Genomic DNA, 17,174 nt, shown 5'->3' on the forward strand with positions numbered 1-17,174 from the left:
TATGGACATTTTGGGTCACTTTCTGTAGGTAAGTCAATAGCAAATATGCAGATGACAGCAAACCACAGACTCTGAATAATTTGCTCAGTATCTCCCTCTTGTTTTAAAGCTGAACCCAAGAAAAAGTAAAAATCCTCCCTTGCAGTGGGGCTACCCCCAGATTGCAAGTGGTAAATGCTTACTTAGGTTGAGGGGTTTGCAAAAAGCAGTTTTTCTTTCCTGATCCTCCACTCCTGCAGGATCCCTCCCTGCTGTAAATGATTTCCGTAGCCTCTTCCCCTTTTGCTCTGGTGGTTGCAGGTCAATTGACGTCATCAAGTCCAATGCAGAGCCCATAGCCCTGCCTTGGATGTGAGGGCACCAAGGGACAGTTCATTATCGCACTGTAGGGGAGTACAAGATCAGTTAAGTAAAACTGGTGTTCCTGATCCCCTAGACATAAACGTGCATTTATCCCTTGCAGTGCAGGGGCAGCCCAACTGCAGGGGAGCATTTTTTCTTTCCCTGGAGATGGGCTTTAACCACTTGCGACCACCTCACATAGGAGTGCGGCGACAGAGCTGCTTCTCCTGTGCCAGATCACATTCCTAGTATGTGATCCAGTACAGAGTAGGAGGCGCTTCGGCACTGAAGGGCGAGGAAGAAGACAGGACAGAGCTCTGTCAATGTAAACATAACAGAGCTCTGTCCTGTGACCAGGGAAGTTTTTGTTTCCCTGCAAAGCAGGGGATAAAAATCAGCACATCCCTTAGTAAAAGCAACTCACAATACACACATAAACACTGGTTAGGAACACATTTAGCTCTTTGATCGTCCTAGATGTTAAACCCTTCCCAACCAGTGTCATTAGTGCAGTGACAGTGCATATTTTTAGCACTGATCACTGTATTCGTGTCACTGGTTCCTACAAAGTGAAAGTGTCAGATCCACAGATGGATAGAGCTCAAAAAACAGCATTGGAAGGCAGCCAATACATAGATGGGAGTGGGAGCAGAGGGGAGAGAGAAGAAAGTAGTACAACTGCAAATACAGGTGAGAATGTAGGTACACAGTGGTGGTAAGTGTGGAACAGTTGATGGGTAACTTTGGGAACTATGTCCCATGAACAGTCTCAACCAGTGTTCCGCTAGATTTTGATCTCCGTCAGACCAGCTGTTTTCTGGTAACGGTAATTCTGTGCGTCTCCCCTTCAGTAGTCTCCGGCGTGGCTGTGTTTTTTATTTTATTTTTATTTTTATTCCCGAAAATTTTCTGTCATTTTCATGTATAGTGCAAACACATGAAAAAACCCAGAGATGATCAAGTACCACCAAAAAATATCTCTATTTGTGGGGAAAAAAAATCATTTAAATGTTATTAGTATACAGCGTTGCATGACCGCGCAATTATTAGTTAAAGTAATGCAGTGCCAAGAAGCAAAAAATGTCCTGGTCATGAATGGGGGTATATCTTCCAGAGGGCTAGTGCTTAAAGTGGAGCTGTACTAAAATGTTAGCTTTAAGTTAAAAATGTTATCAGACATGCAGGATGGAGAATCCGGTAACAACAAAAGGGCTAAAATATGTTTCTTATGTTCAGGAAATGCTGTTTCAGGTTACCATAGATGCAGGCCCAGGCATGTGACCTCTAAAAAGTAAGAAAGGCCAGTAAGAGTAAGAATGGAGGGGAGGTTTGAGCAGCATATCCTCCAGGCAAAATTGTTGGGTATGTATGACGCTAGTAACCATGATGCCCCCTTAAAAAGTATATAATGTGTGCAACAAAGGTGCCTTTTACCATAGTCTACTTATCTTGACTGTCTGCCTTATGCGATTGTCACTCTCTTGCAGAGCTACAGCAGCCAACACTTCCACATCTTTCAGATGTCTGCGTCTCCCTGCTGACTGCTGTAGCCCCCTACTCCTGGGCAATTGCAATGGCCATGAAGGAATACTTCGACTACCATTTTTTTTTTTTTTGCAGAAATAGGTGTTTTTTAAACAAAGAAAAAAAGTAAATTCTTCATGTTGCAAAATATGCCTGTTTAGCATTGGGTAGCATCTTCATTTTCTTTCACCATCGCCCCCACACAAATGGAGTCTCCATTCTCAGTCGATGCCTTCTGAGAGGAAACACGTTGGGCGGAGCCAGTAGCGTGACGTCAGAACTCACGGACCGTTCTGCTGGCGGCCGTGCATACATGATTGTGTCTGCCCTATACAAGTGATTACTTTGTAAGTGTGTTTCGTTATTCATTAATAAACATTTGTTGTAAAAGTTAATGCATGAGTCCTCTCCATTGCTTTTACTATAAATTATTATTATTCTGAGTGACAGGAGCCTGGATTCATCCTAAGCTTTTGAGGTTGATCAGCAATCAACTACCGGTTCTCAGTTGTGATCATTCCCATGCACTTGTGATCCCCTGTGTGGGTCCATATGTCTGGTAAGTACACAAGTAAACAAGTACATGGGAAGGAGAGGTTAGAGATACTCAGCTGTCATTGCTCTTGTGTAAACATACCAATCTCAATTTCAGGCCCTATTCACACCTAGCATAGTGGGAGTGCATGTTTTTTTCCCCCAACACACATAGGGCAGCCCATGGATTTCACATGTGGCAAAGTAGGTCATGGGATATTTTGTGGTGTGTTGCGATGTGCACGCTTTTTAATGAGCATTTGCCATGTTTTTTGCGGTTTTCTCACTTAGCAAAATGCATGTTTGCTTCCGGATTTGGGGTGCCATTAACAATTAATGTCACTGAAAGTGCAACTACTTAATTTTACACTATACATAGTCATGTTTCTGTGCATTCTCATTTAGATTTAGCAAAACTATATATAAACAGGAGGACACACTTATCTATCCAATCACCCTGTATCCAATCAGACAGGCCCTCATTTAAACAAGAAGGGAAGTAGTTTATCGCTGCAGTGTTAGTTGAGGAGAAAATTAGTCGTTTAATGATTACAAGAATTGAATATAAAGTCAAGGAAAAGGAAAACCTAGAAATGGCTAAGCCCCCCCAGGGCTCTATACAAAAAACTACATACCTGTGTGTGAATCTCCGATTAGCTGTAGTAAGGAATTTACACAGTCCTACACTGCACTTGATACACATTAACTCACTTTCTGTGTAGTTGTTTGCTTGTTTTCTGGCTCCCTATGGAGTAGCTGAGAACTATTACATGTGCAGCATTCATTTGGCTTAGCTTGCACCTGAGCAATCTGTTTATTACTTGTCTATTTTCCTGATTATTGTCAAGGGTTCTTTTAGCTACCGCAGAGAGCCGTAACTGACTGTATCACGGAAAATTAATTGAATAATTCAGCATTCTAAATGAAACATCTGCCTATGAATAGATGGTGTATAATGTGATGTATTATCTGGTAGACCATATTCTGGCAGTCCTCCCAGATGTGAGTGGACAGGGTCCAGGAGAGATTCCAGAGAGACAGGCTGATGGGGGGACAAAGCTTGGCTTATTCCCAGAAATCCGGATATAGACCTAAGGGATAAGTGGCTGCGGCTTCAAGCTGTTGGGATGCGGCCAGCATTACACCCAAAGACCACATGGCCAATATCAAGTCTGCCATTCTTCAGTGTTCTCTGTGATCTGAATTGATTGAAACCTTACTATTCCATTTCCGCAAATTATTGTGTCTGCTGGAAGTTACATTGTTGTCAGTCACTTTCCCTAGTGATCTAGAAATCACTAACAGACCATTAAAAACTCAAGCTAAATAAGTTTGACTTGATTTCGTGATAGGGAATCTATACTGATTATTCATTTTTTGTATGTTTTAAATAGTGTTTTATTTGTATTTTACTATATACATATACAAACTTTGCTTTACAAGTTAAATTTTGATACATGATAAGGAATCCCAGAGCACTCTGGTATAACTTAGAGGTGAGCATAGCAGCAGTTGTCTCCTTTTACACATTCTGTCTAGGGATACCCTTAGTTTAAGCCATATGAAAATGGGGGGGGGGGGGGTGTCACTAATTTGACTCTTCCATTTGTAAGCATGGGAAAACCAAAATATTTACTCTTGCCTGCCCCCCCCCCCCCCCCCACACACACACACACAAACACAAACATACCACATGCTAGTTACGTCTATGGGGTTGAGCAAGAGGTTGTATTACTTACCTTCTCCTTGCCCCAGCAGGCTCCCTCAATCTGCTTGACCAGTCCCCTGTAGCCTACTCTGTAAGCTGCTCAGGCCATGGTTGTAGGCCAGTATGAAATTCATTTCATACTGACCTGACTAAAAAAAGACATAAAAATATTTTTGTCTTTGCCCATGCTAATAAAGAAAGCAAATATATTCAAAACTCCCACACTCCCTTCATAACAGGCATTCTCCAGCAGGGTTCCATGGAACCCTAGGGCACCTCCAGTGGTTGGCAGGGGCTCCTTAAGCAGTGACTGATCAAACTTCTTATTTGATAGCGTCTGCATAGTTCCGGGGGTCAATGCCACATGACAGAGTCAGCGGCATGACACCAGTGATCTTTTTTAGCTACTTGCAAAGGGGACATTCTTTCCACTGACCACCAATGTAAGGGGCAATTTGACGACTCATGATAAATTGGTTTTGCAGGGATTACCTGAAATCTGAAATTTATTTTAAAGGTTCCTCTAAGGTAAAAATGAGAAAATGTGGCTTAAGAAAATGTCCCTTCAAACTATGCACTTTTGTCCGCTACAGTTCTGCCCTGATGCAAACTCCATAGAGGTAGTTGATGTCTGGAATAGACTTCCAGCAGAGGTAGTAAGTCAGACAACAGTATGTGGATTTAAACATGCATGGCATGGGGCAGACATACTTTAGATCTATACTATACAAAAAAAACACATATATACTGTATATATATATATATATATATATAGAGAGAGAGAGAGAGAGAGAGAGAGAGAGAGAGAGAGAGAGAGAGAGAGCGCTGAAGGGTTGTGCTGAAGGAAATGTTAAACTGGATTATATGTGGGTGACAGATGTGGGGTTATTTACGAAAGGCAAATCCGCTTTGCACTACAAGTGCACTGCAAGTGCACTTGAAAGTGCAGTCGATTTAGATCCGAGGGGGACATGCAAGGACAATAAAAAACAGCATTTTAGCTTGCACATGATTGGATGATAAAATCAGCAGAGCTTCCCCTCATTTCAGATATACCCCTCAGATTTACAGCGACTGCACTTCCAAGTGCACTTGTAGTGCAAAGTGGATTTTCCTTTTGTAAATAACCCCCATGGTGACCTCTACCCCTATTCAAGGATGGTTGTTCAGTTTGATGTAGATGGCTTCTTTCATGCCTCTTGCAAACCACTCTGTCCAAAATGGGTACCATTGTTGTGCCTTGATATTAAAATATTTACAACAGGCACTAAATTAACTAAAAACCAAGCCCCCACAAACCCCTTTAGCTGCAGGCAGTCCTTAAATTTCACAACAATACATTGTTGCTTTTATCCCCTTGCTTTGTCTGAGAGGAGTGACTTGGAAGCCAGCCAGGCTTCTAAGGTAAACAAACAATAGGAACTCTAATGCCCTGTACACGCAATCAGATTTTCCAACAGAAAATGTTCGATGGGAGCTTTTTGTCGGAAATTCCGACCGTGTGTAGGCTCCATTGGACATTTTTCATCGGAATTTCTGACACACAAAATTTGAGATCTGGCTCTCAAGTTTTCCAACAACAAAATCGTGTGTACACAATTCTGATGCACAAAGTTCCACGCATGCTCGAAATCAAGCAGAAGAACCGCACTGGCTATTGAACTTCATTTTTCTCGGCTCTTTGTACGTGTTGTACATCACCGTGTTCTAGTGAGACCCGTAGGAGAAAATGGACAGAGGGGCTGCATGACTAGGGGAGGAACAGGGGGCAGGGAACGGTCAGTCAGGTCAGTGGTGGGGGCATGGGTGTAGCTCTTACCTGATTGGAGGTAGAAGGCAGAAGGGGCAGGGTCCAGAGGTGAGGGTCCTGTGTAGGAGTGGATTCTTCATCATTCCAAGAAGTTAGGAGAAAAGACATCTTGAGACATCCTTGTTCACCACCTGCAGGTAGATAGAATAGGGAGATGAGTGACTTGGAGGCCTTGATGGCACAGGTCAGGGCTGCAGCGGTTGAATGGGGCCCTCAGTGGCTGCAGCAGCAGCTGTCTGATGTGCTTGGGGGGTCGGGAGCTTCCCCCTCAACTGCCCCTTCTTCCCCAGGGCGAAAACGGGCCAGGAAGGTGCGCCCTCCGGAGCCCTTGAGTCCATCCCCTGTCCCTTGGGCTCAGCATCCACGAAGGAGCCCCTGTCGCAGGGACCCTCTGGGGCTTGCTACTGGGCTACCTGCTATCAGTCCCGGTGGGGGCCCTGGGAGGAATCCTACCCCCCGGCGCCCTCCTTCTCCTCTCAAAGGGTTTCTATAAAAGGCCAGTAGATAGAGCTGTGAGCCCCGAGCGCGTAGCCTGTACTATCCCTGCATTATCCCCAACACCAGCCTGGACGTTTGCCGTGCATCAGTGACGTCATTTCCTCTTCCATGCTCCAGAGTGGTCAGCGTGGAGCTTTCCATGCACTGGATGCAGCGGTTCAGCCTGTGTACAGACTCCACACCCAGACGCCTGAAGGAATGCTATCCGAGCCGGAAACAAGATAACAGCACATCCCAGGACACTCTCCATCTCAAAGAAACACCTCCACCCTGCGAACCAGTAAGTGTAATGGTTATGCAGCTGCAGCCTGGTAAGTCGCCAATTTTAACTATGCCTAACAGTCAGGTGGAGGAGGTTAGTTTGGGGGTTTCATCGGGGGCGTGGGTGCCGCGCCAGTTTTGTCCGCATTTTTTGCAGGTTTCTGGGAGTTATTGGCCCGTTTTGACCCGACGGGGTCTTCTTCCCCATCTCAGGGGCCCGTTGGGGCATGGGCTCCTGCTGCCTCTAGCATGGGCTCTGTGGTTCCTAATATGGCTCCCTCAGCAGGGCCACTTGCGGTGGCTGTCCCCGGGGCGAGGGCAGGTGGGTCCTCCGGTGACTGTGTGATGTCCGCGTCACAGACGGAGGTGACTGGGGGGGTGGAAATTAATAAAGCGAAGGAGTCCTCTGAGGATAAGGTGCGGTTGGCGGATGCGGCGAAGTGCGAAATTTACGTGTGCTTTGAGGGCCCGCTGGGGGTCCATGTAAAGCAGGACATACGGGAAAAAATTTGGAAAGATGAATATGTTGAAATATTCTCTCTTTTGCCGTTAGAAAAGTTTAATATCGACAAGGGCAAGGCAGACGAAAGCAAGAAAGAGGAGGAGGAGAAGCGCCTCTGGAGGCTTATTCCCCGCACTTTTGCGAACTGGCTTCAGGCGTTTGCCATCTTGGCTAGCGTAATTGGCGAAAAAGCACCGGAGAATTGTTCTCCGCATTTTTGTCGCGTGAATGATGCCATTTCTCCGCATCTGGCTTCGGTGTCTTATACCTCCTTTGATGCTGCAGTCGGTAGGGTTCAACGGTATGGCCGGAGTTCGTTGATGGCAAAGACGGATATTAAATCCGCTTTTTCGCCTGCTGCCGGTACACCCGGACAGTCAACATTTGCTGGGTTGTTGTTGGGATGGGCAGTTTTTTCTTGACCGTTGTCTCCCGATGGGCTGTTCCATTTCCTGCGCATATTTTGAGGTCTTTAGCACCTTTGTGGAATGGGTGGTACCCAGTTGAGGTCTGTGCTGCACTCTTAACGATTTCCTTTGCATTGGCCCCCCAGATTCCTCAGTGTGTTCCGTACTGTTGCACACTTTGGAATCTATTGCGACAGGTTTCGGGATTCTCTTGGCGCCAGGAAAAATGGAAGGTCCTGCCACGGTCATGCAGTTTTTGGGTATTGTCATTGACACGCGTCTAATGGAATGTCGCCTGCTGATCGACAAACTGGAAGACTTGCGTCAGAGGGTGGCTGAGGCTGAGTCGGCGAAGAAGGTTAGGTTTAGGCAATTGCAGTCGTTATTGGGTATGCTTAATTTCGCCTGCTGCATCATGCCTATGGGACGCATCTTTAGTCGTCGTCTCTGCTCCGCCACTTCAGGGGTACTAATGCTGCATCACTTCATTAGGCTTTCGCGTGAGCTGAAGGCAGACCTGAGGGTTTGGGGTGAGTTTTTGGCCATCTATAATGGCAGGTCCTTATGGATGGCCCGGTCATGGCAGCTTCTGACATTGACCTTTTCACTGATGCAGCGGGCAGTTCTGGTTTTGGGGCTTTGTGCCAAGGGGCCTGGTGTGCTGCGGCGTGGCCGGAGGAATGGTGTGCGGTGGGGTTCTTACGTAATTTAGTATTACTGGAACTGTTTCCGATTTTGGTGGCTGTTGAAAATTTGGGGCTCCAAATTTCAGGATCGTCGTGTATGTTTTCATTGCGACAATTTGGAGGTGGTGGAGGTAATATCCAGCTTGTCCGCTTCTTCGCCGCCGGTGGTGCACTTACGGCCTCACCTGGTCTTACGGTGCTTAAGTTTGAATTGTCTTGTACAAGCTGTTCATGTCCCGGGTGTTCTGAATTCCATTGCCGATTCTTTGTCTCGTTTCCAGTGGGAGAGGTTCCGGAGGTTGGCACCGGAGTCGGAGCAACTGGGGGTTCCTTGTCCCGAACGGCTGTGGAGATTGGCATTGGTGTAGCAGAGGAGCTGTTATGTCGATCGGTGACCGGGGGTACATGGGCGACATACTCGTCGGTGTGGGGTGAGTGGTCTGCACTGGTAAGTTTGGTTGGGGGATGTGTTTCCTCACAGGATCATTTGGCCTTGCTGCTGTATTTCATTCGGACAGAATTTACGCGGGGCACGTCGGTATAAAAAATGAACAAGGGTTTAGCTGCTCTAGCTTTTCTCTTCAAGGCCTGAATGATGTGACAAAGGACTTTAGGGTGCGCCAGGCTATGAAGGGGTTCCGGCGAGGGCGAGTACAGCCAGATACTAGGCGCCCAGTCTCATTTGAGTTGCTTCGGGATCTGGTGGAGCTGTTGCCCGGGGTTTGCACCTCTGATTATGAGGTGAGGTTGTTCACCGTGGCTTTTGTGTTGGCATTTTTTGGGGCGTTGCGCATTGGGGAGCTGGTAAGCAGGAACAGGCATGGAGTGGGGGGCTAAACTTAACAGACGTGACAATGTCCAGTGATTGTGTTCAGATCCATATTGGTAAGTCAAAAACTGATCAGTTGGGAAAAGGGGTTTCTGTGTCGTTGTTTCGGGTGCTGCCGGAATCGGTTTGCCCAGTTTCTTCTGTGCAACGGTATCTCAGATTGAGGGCGTTGGGGTTAGGTTCCTTTTTGTTGCATGAGGATGGCTCGTCCTTGTCGCATTTTCAGTTTTTGTCCGTTTTTCGCCGTTGTTTGGCCAGGGCGGGCAGGGAGGTTTCCCAGTTCAATACTCACTCCTTTCGTATGGGGGTGGCTACGGAGGCGGCCAGGTGGGGTTTGGGTTCCCAAGTAGTGAGATGTATAGGAAGGTGGGAGTCAGATCGTTTCAAGATTTATGTTCGCCGTCATCTGCTTTGAAGTCGCATTGAGTGTTTCGTGTGTGGTTCCATGTTCCTTTTTGTTTTCTTTCAGATCTTCCTCCTGGTCTGGTCTGGATCTTGGGGGATTCATAAGTTTTCTGCGGGGCTGTCAGGGCTGACGTTTGGCCCGAAGGGAGGTAACTGGGCATTTCACGGAGTGAAGCTGTCCTGAAATGGTTGTGGATCTGAGGAATGATGTGGGGCCAGGTTCTCCCTGAATTTCATTATTACTCGAGAGTTGACAGGCCCCCAGATGTTCTAGTGCTGCAGGCAGGGGGCAATGATTTGGGCGTCCGGGCTGCCAGGGATCTGGTGAGGGATGTCAAGTTTAACATTTTGCGCTTGATGCGCGATTTTCCTGGTTGCATCATTGTGTAGTCGGATATTGTGGCTAGAACGGTGTGGCGTTTTGCTCACTCCCTGGGCCACTTGAACAAAGCAAGGATTAAGTTGAACAGGGAGGTTTGTGGCTCGGCTCGGAGGCATAGTGGTTTGGCACCGGGAGCTGGAAGATCAGTCTGTTTGCTATTGGCGAGATGATGGTGTTCACCTGAATGCTGTGGTACATCTGGTCTCTGGGCCTTCAGGAGGGGGTGGTGAGGACTTTGCAGGTGTGGAGGGATTCGCTTGAATGAGGTTTTCAATCAAGCTCATGTGGCGGTTCAAGGGGTCTTTGGGGGGTCAGTGAGGAATTACATGGTTACAGGATTAGTGGGGCCCATCTAAGGTATGGCACTTACATTTGGTTATTGGTGGTTCTCCCAGGAGATAGGTTCCCTGGGGGAGGGGAATATGGAATTATGTGTGATGTCAGAGCGTCCTCGAGCCAGTTGGGGCACAGCTGAGGACATAGACCATTCCAGTTATAAATTGTGCCTTTTTAAGATACCCAAAGACCTCTTGCTGTTGGACATTATTTTGTTAAAATTGGCACTTACGGGTATGTGTTACATGTTTTTTACGTGATGTTATTTGATCATTTGGTTAATAAATTGGGCTGCTGTGGCCATATAAAACCCATGTCACGTGGTCTGTGTCTTTAATTTAATGGTAAGGACCCAGGTTGACAAATCCTTTAGTCATGACGTTTGGAATGTCCGACAAGATTTGTGTGACCGTGTGTATGCAACATCCATCGGGAAAAAAACATGGATTTTGTTGTCGGAAAATCTTATCGTGTGTACAGGGCTTTAGCCACTTGGAAAGGCACTGTAAGTTGTGATATTTGACAATGAGTTGCCTACAGTGTCTTAAGCTGAGGTCAAGTAGAGCTTATTTAAAGCTAGCTCGCGGAAGAAAAAGTTTAGGTGTAAATGAAACCCCCCGGCCCTCCATCTCCTTAGCCCCCTAAACTTTACAAGCTGTAATTCTCGCACCAGGTGGTTTCTTACCTCCTCTAAAGGACAATGCTGTCTGCATATTAACCTCCTATTGGCTTTAGACAGATATTGTTGGGTAAGTCAGAGGAGGCAAGTAAGCACCTTGAATATGTAAATACTTTATTGTCCATAGGCAGGCATGTGCAGTCAAAATGTTTTACTTTTAAACAAAATATACCACCGACCACAGAGCTGTCATCAGTGGGAACACCAACATACCTAAGCCCAACCTAGCCAACCAGTGTAGAGCAATGTGTCATGGGCTGATCTGCTTATTGAACTAAAAAGGACCAGCATAGAAAAGGCATTACTCACCAGTCACCAGCAGTCTCTCAAGGCTTCTTACCCTCCTGCAGGGTGAAGCACTGCTGTCAGTAGAGATTCTGACCTCCAACTTGCAATGACAAATCAGAAGACACAATAACTCGGTATGCTGCTTTCTGTGAGCCCAGATTCCCCCTGCAAGAGGGTCAAAAGCTTCGAATGAGACTGCTTTTCCCATTGTTGTAAGGGAGTTTTACAGATGTAAACTTTAGTGGTGATGGTTACAAGGAAATATTTAGTAGGCAATATTCAGTTTTTTCACTTTGTGGGAAGGGGACAAACTAAAAATTGTACCATAAAATCTAAGGCTGGTATCTGGGTTTTTGGCATGAACAGCATGGCACTGGTACAGTGCCTTGCAAAAGTATTCACAGAACATGCCCACAACTTTGAAGATTTTTTTTTTTATTGTGAAGCAAACAACAAATAGGACAAAATAACAGAAAAAGTCAATGTGCATAACTATTCACATCCGTAAAGTCAATACTTTGTAGAGCCACCTTTTGCGGCTATCACAGCTCCAAGTCACTTTGGATAAGTTTGCCACATCATACCACTGGGATTTTTGCCCATTCCTCCTTGCAAAACTGCTCCAACTCTTTCAAGTTGGAGGGTTTGTGCTTGTGAACAGCAATCTTTAGGTCTGACCACAGATTTTTTATTAGATTGAGGTCTGGGCTTTGACTAGGCCATTTCAACACATTTACATGTTTCCCCTTAAACCACTCAAGTGTTGCTTTAGCAGTGTGTTTGGGGTCATTGTCCTGCTGGAAGGAGAACCTCTGTCCTAGCCTCAAATCACACACAGAGTGGTGCAGGTTTTGCTCAAGAATATCCCTGTATTTAGCACCATCCATCTTTCCCTCAACTCTGACCAGTTTCCCAGTCCCTACTGCTGAAAAACATCCCCACAGAGTGATGCTGCCACCACCATGTTTCACTGTGGGGATGGTGTTCTTTGGGTGATGTGATGTGTTTGGTTTGCGCCAGACATAGCGTTTTCTTTGATGACCAAAAAGTTTAATTTTAGTCTCATCAGACCAGAGCACCTTCCGCCATACATTTTGGGAGTCTCCCACATGCCTTTTCGCAAACGCAAAACGTGCCATTTTGATTTTTTCTGAAAGTAATGGCTCTATAGAGCATACGGCTTGTTGTCGTCCTATGTACAGATACTCCAGTCTCTGCTGTGGAACTCTATAGCTCCTCCAGGGTTACCTTAGGTCTCTGTGCTGCCTCTCTGATTAATGCCCTCCTTGCCCATTCAGGGAGTTTTGGTGTGCGGCCATCTCTTGGCAGGTTTGCTGTTGTGCCATGTTCTTTCCATTTGGTTATGATAGATTTGATGGTGCTCCTAGGGATCATCAAAGATTTGGATATTTTTTTATAACTTAACCCTGACTTGTACTTCTCAACAACATTGCACCTCACTTGTTTGGAGAGTTCCTTGGTCTTCATGGCAGTGTTTGGTTAGTGGTGCCTCTTGCTTAGATGTTGCAACTTCTGGGGCCTTTCAAAAAGGTGTGTATATGTAATGGCAGATCATGTGACACTAAGATTGCTCACAGGTGGACATCATTTCATTAATTATGTGACTTCTGAAGGTAATTGGTTGCACCAGAGCTTTTTATGGGCTTCATAACAAAGGGGGTGAATACATACGCACATGCCAATTATCAGTTTTTTATTTCTGAAAAATAGTTTTATGTATATATTTTTCTAATTTTACTTCACCAACTTAGACTATTGTGTTCTGATCCATCACATATATATCAGATAAAAATAAATTGAACTAAAGGCTGTAATGTAACAAAATAGGTAAAAAGCCAAGGGGGTGAATACTTTTGCAAGGCACTGTATTTGTTAAAGTTGGGCTCTCAGCTCTCTATGCAATTAGTGAGTCGGGTCGTGGGTCCCGCGGACTCGATCGCTGTGGGGATACCCGCGATTGCCTCAGAGGGAGAACAGGGAGATGCTAATGTAAACAATACAGTGACAGTGTCACTGATCTCTACTCCCTGTCATCGGAGCAGAGATCAGTCATGTGTCACACACAGCCATGCCCCTCACAGTTAGAAACACGCCCCTTGGACATACTTAACCCCTACACTGCCACCTAGTGGTTAACCCCTTCACTGCCAGTGTCATTTACACAGGAATCAGTGCATTTGTATAGCACTGATTGCTGTATAAATGACAATGGTCCCAAAAATGTGTCAGAAAATGTCCGATGTGCCTGCCATAATGTTGCAGTCACAATAAAAATCGCTGATTGCCGCCATTTAAAAAAAAAAAAAGATTAATAAAAATGCCATAAAACTATCCCCTATTTTGTAAACGCTATAACTTTTGCGCAAACCGATCAATAATCACTTATTGCGATTTTTTTTACCAAAAATATGTAGAAGAATATGTATCGGCCTAAACTGAGGAAAAAAATATATTTTTTATATATTTTTGGGGGATATTTATTATAGCAAAAAGTAAAAAATAATGCATTTTTTTCAAAATTGTTGCCCTTTTTTTGTTTATAGCGCAAAAAATAAAAAGTGCAGGGGTGATCAAATACCACCAAAAGAAAGCTCTATTTGTAGGAAAAAAAGGATGTCAATTTTGTTTGGGAGCCACGTCGCACGACCGCGCAATTGTCAGTTAAAGCGATGCAGTGCCGAATCACAAAAAGTGCTCTGGTCAGGAAGGGGTAAATTGTTTCGGGGCTGAAGTGGTTAATGCGTAAGTCTTTGCTGCCTGTGCATCCCTTCCCTTCTTCATCTTGCTATGTTGTTTGACCTGATGTCCTCCACATCATTAATGTGTCCTATATTGACTTTGGAACACAAGTCACCATCTAAGATTAGGGTGGTATTATAAATACACTAGGGGCAAACATGTAGGATTGTTTTTAACTTTGCAAAAATTAGCAAATTGGGAAATTTCATGATTCACTACTTCTCATAAAATGTATTTGCTGTTGCTGCTAATGATGGTGAATAATGCCCTTCATCATGTCAGCAAATAATTACAGTTTGCCCATGTTTTTCACATGGTCCTGCTTTCTAAAAGTTCATTAAATTCATTCATTATGGTGGTAATGGAAGGCACATTAATACATACAGTCCATAAAACCATTCAAGGATGCTCACAAGTGACAAGCAATTTACAATTGATCTTTCAGTTACTAATACATTTCTGTAGTTGACCCCAAATAATTCTAAGTACCAACTTTATTGCTTGAATTTAAATGCATTATATTTCACAGTGCTGTTGTACTGTATCTAAAAAGAGGTAATCCTTTTACGCACACATAAATTTCCATACCCTACAACATTTTAAAATTGGAACAATGTTAAAGTGAACCTCTGGCCAGGCTATGAACTTTCAAGTATCTCCAAAATCTTATCAAAAAGTAAATGAGCTTTAAAGGATCCCTCAAGGACCTGACCTTTAAAGCTGCAGTCAATGTTGGTCAATCCATTTCAAAGTACACAGCAGAGGCATTGAAGTCAGTTTTAGCCTGTTTCTCCACAGGTTTAGTTCACCCTGTCTTTACCACCCCAGCAGGGACTTGGCACATTTTCCTGCTCACTAATGTAGATACTCTATGGGGCTGATTTACTAAAGCTTCAGAGTGCAAAGTCAGGTGCAGCTCTGCACAGAAACCAATCAGCTTCTAGTTTTTTTTTTTTTGTCAAGGCTTGATTGAACAAGCTGAAGTTAGAAGCTGGTTGGCCAGCAAGCACAGCTTGTTTACATTACATTGCTAGAAGGCTGCCGAGTTACTGCTGAGGGAAGGAGCAGAGGATGCTTAACCGCCTCAATACAAGGCACTTACACCCCCTTCCTGCCCAGGCCATTTTTCAGCTTTCCGCGCTGTCGCACTTTGAATAACAATTGCGCAGTCATCCTACACTGTAACCATGTGGAATGTTTAACATTTTCTTCACACAAATAGAGCTTTCTTTTGGTGGTATTTAATCACTTCTGGGTTTTTTATTTTTTCCTAAAAAAAAATAAAAAGACAGACATTTTTGGAAAAAAAAAATGTTTTTCTTAGTTTCTGTCAATAAATTTTGTAAATAAGTAATTTTTCTTCTTCACTGATGGGCGCTGATGAAGCGACACTGATGGGCACTGATAGGCTGCACTACTGAGCACTGATGAGGTGGCACTTATGGGCACTGATGAGGCGGCACTTATGGACACTGATGAGATGGCACTGATGAGGAGGCATGATGATGCCGCACTTATGGGCACTGATAGGTGGCACTGATGAGCACTGATAGGTGGCACTGATGGGTGGCACTGGTAGGCACTGATAGGCGGCACTGGTGGGCACAGATAGGCAGCGCGGATAGGTGGCACTGATGGGCATTGATGGACATTGATGGGTGGCATTGATGGGCAGCAGTGATGGGCATTGATGGGCAGCAGTGATGGGCATTGATAGGCAGCAGTGATGGGTATTGATGGGCAGCAGTGATAGCCAGCACTGACTGGCATCACTAATGGCCACTGATTGCTGGCAATTGTGGGCACTGATTGCTGGCACTTGTGGGCACTGGTTGGTGCTGATTGCTGGCAGTGGTGGGCACTCATTGCTAGCACTTAATTGTAATCATGGCACTTATGATCAGTGCCCTGATTACATACCTAGATGTCCCCCTGTGAGGAGATGCCGCTGATCGGCTCTCCTCTCCTCACACTCTGTCAGTGCGAGGCGAGGAGTGCCGATTACAGGCATCTCTGTGTTTAAACGTGACCGGATGTGATTGGACACAGCCAATCACATGGTTAAAGTGCCGCGACTCTTTACAGAGATCGGGGTTGCGCCGTGTCCTAGCAACACGGCACGGCTGCAATCGCAGCACTGCGTGCTCCCGCATGCGCGCGAGAGCGGTCGTTCTGGGAAGCTGTCATATGATGTCCACCCAGAACGAGAGCCATACCACCCAGCCGCCATTTGACGGTGGGCAGGTGGCAAGTAGTAGTTTTTTCATCTGGTATAGAATAAGGTTGGGTTGTAACCCCTGTCAGTTTTTTTTGCCATCTGTGTCTCAATGGGGAGATATACCACCACTTTCTCTCCCATAGCCAAAACAGGAAGCGAAAGGAAATCTCAGAAAATTATGGGAATGCCTTGGGGCCCCCTAGGTCACCAGAAGTAGTGCTCCAATTGTTAGATTGGCCATCTACTACTTCTCTGGGGACAACCCAAACTTTGAGATTTTTTACTTTGACTTTCAATGATAAATTTAAACAGGACAAAAAATAAGGGTCAATCTCCGTAACGGGGGGAAAACACAGCAATAAAAGCCTAATAGGTGTTCTTATCCATCTCCATGCTATCCAAAACTAAAGAAAAAAAGTTTTGCCTTCAGGTATATTTTAGGCTGCTCCCAAACTAGATGATTTATTAAAAATATATAAAATTTTGGCCATGGGGTTCACCTTAAGCCATTCAAATTAGACTTAACCCAGCTCTAGTCTTTCCACCCAATACATATACAATTTTCATTGTGACAATTTTTTTTTAAAACACAGCCCTGCAAGTAAGAATTTAAGACCTTTCTGCCATATTCTAACATATAGGAACACTTGAGACCTTATTTAATGAACAGTTCTGATTTATAAGTGCTAGGAAATATAATGTGGTTTTGTACATAATATCTGGATTTAGTTATTGTGATCAAGACTAAAAATATTTTTTTTAATGTTTTTCCTATCATTGTTAAAATTTTAATATTATATGAACTTCTATCCAGCCAGTAGATGGAGTTTTCTCCTTTTCATATGAATAACATTGTATCATTCTCAGTGACTCATTCTTTTTAGATGGTTGTGTGGGAATTTCTGCAACATGGTTGGGAAGAATTTCCAATCCATAGTATAATTACATTGTAGAAAAATGTGTTCATGACTCTGCAAAAGTTAACTATTTTGATAAGTCTAAAAT

Source organism: Aquarana catesbeiana, linkage group LG03 (assembly GCF_042186555.1).
Source record: "Aquarana catesbeiana isolate 2022-GZ linkage group LG03, ASM4218655v1, whole genome shotgun sequence".
Taxonomy (NCBI): domain Eukaryota; kingdom Metazoa; phylum Chordata; class Amphibia; order Anura; family Ranidae; genus Aquarana; species Aquarana catesbeiana.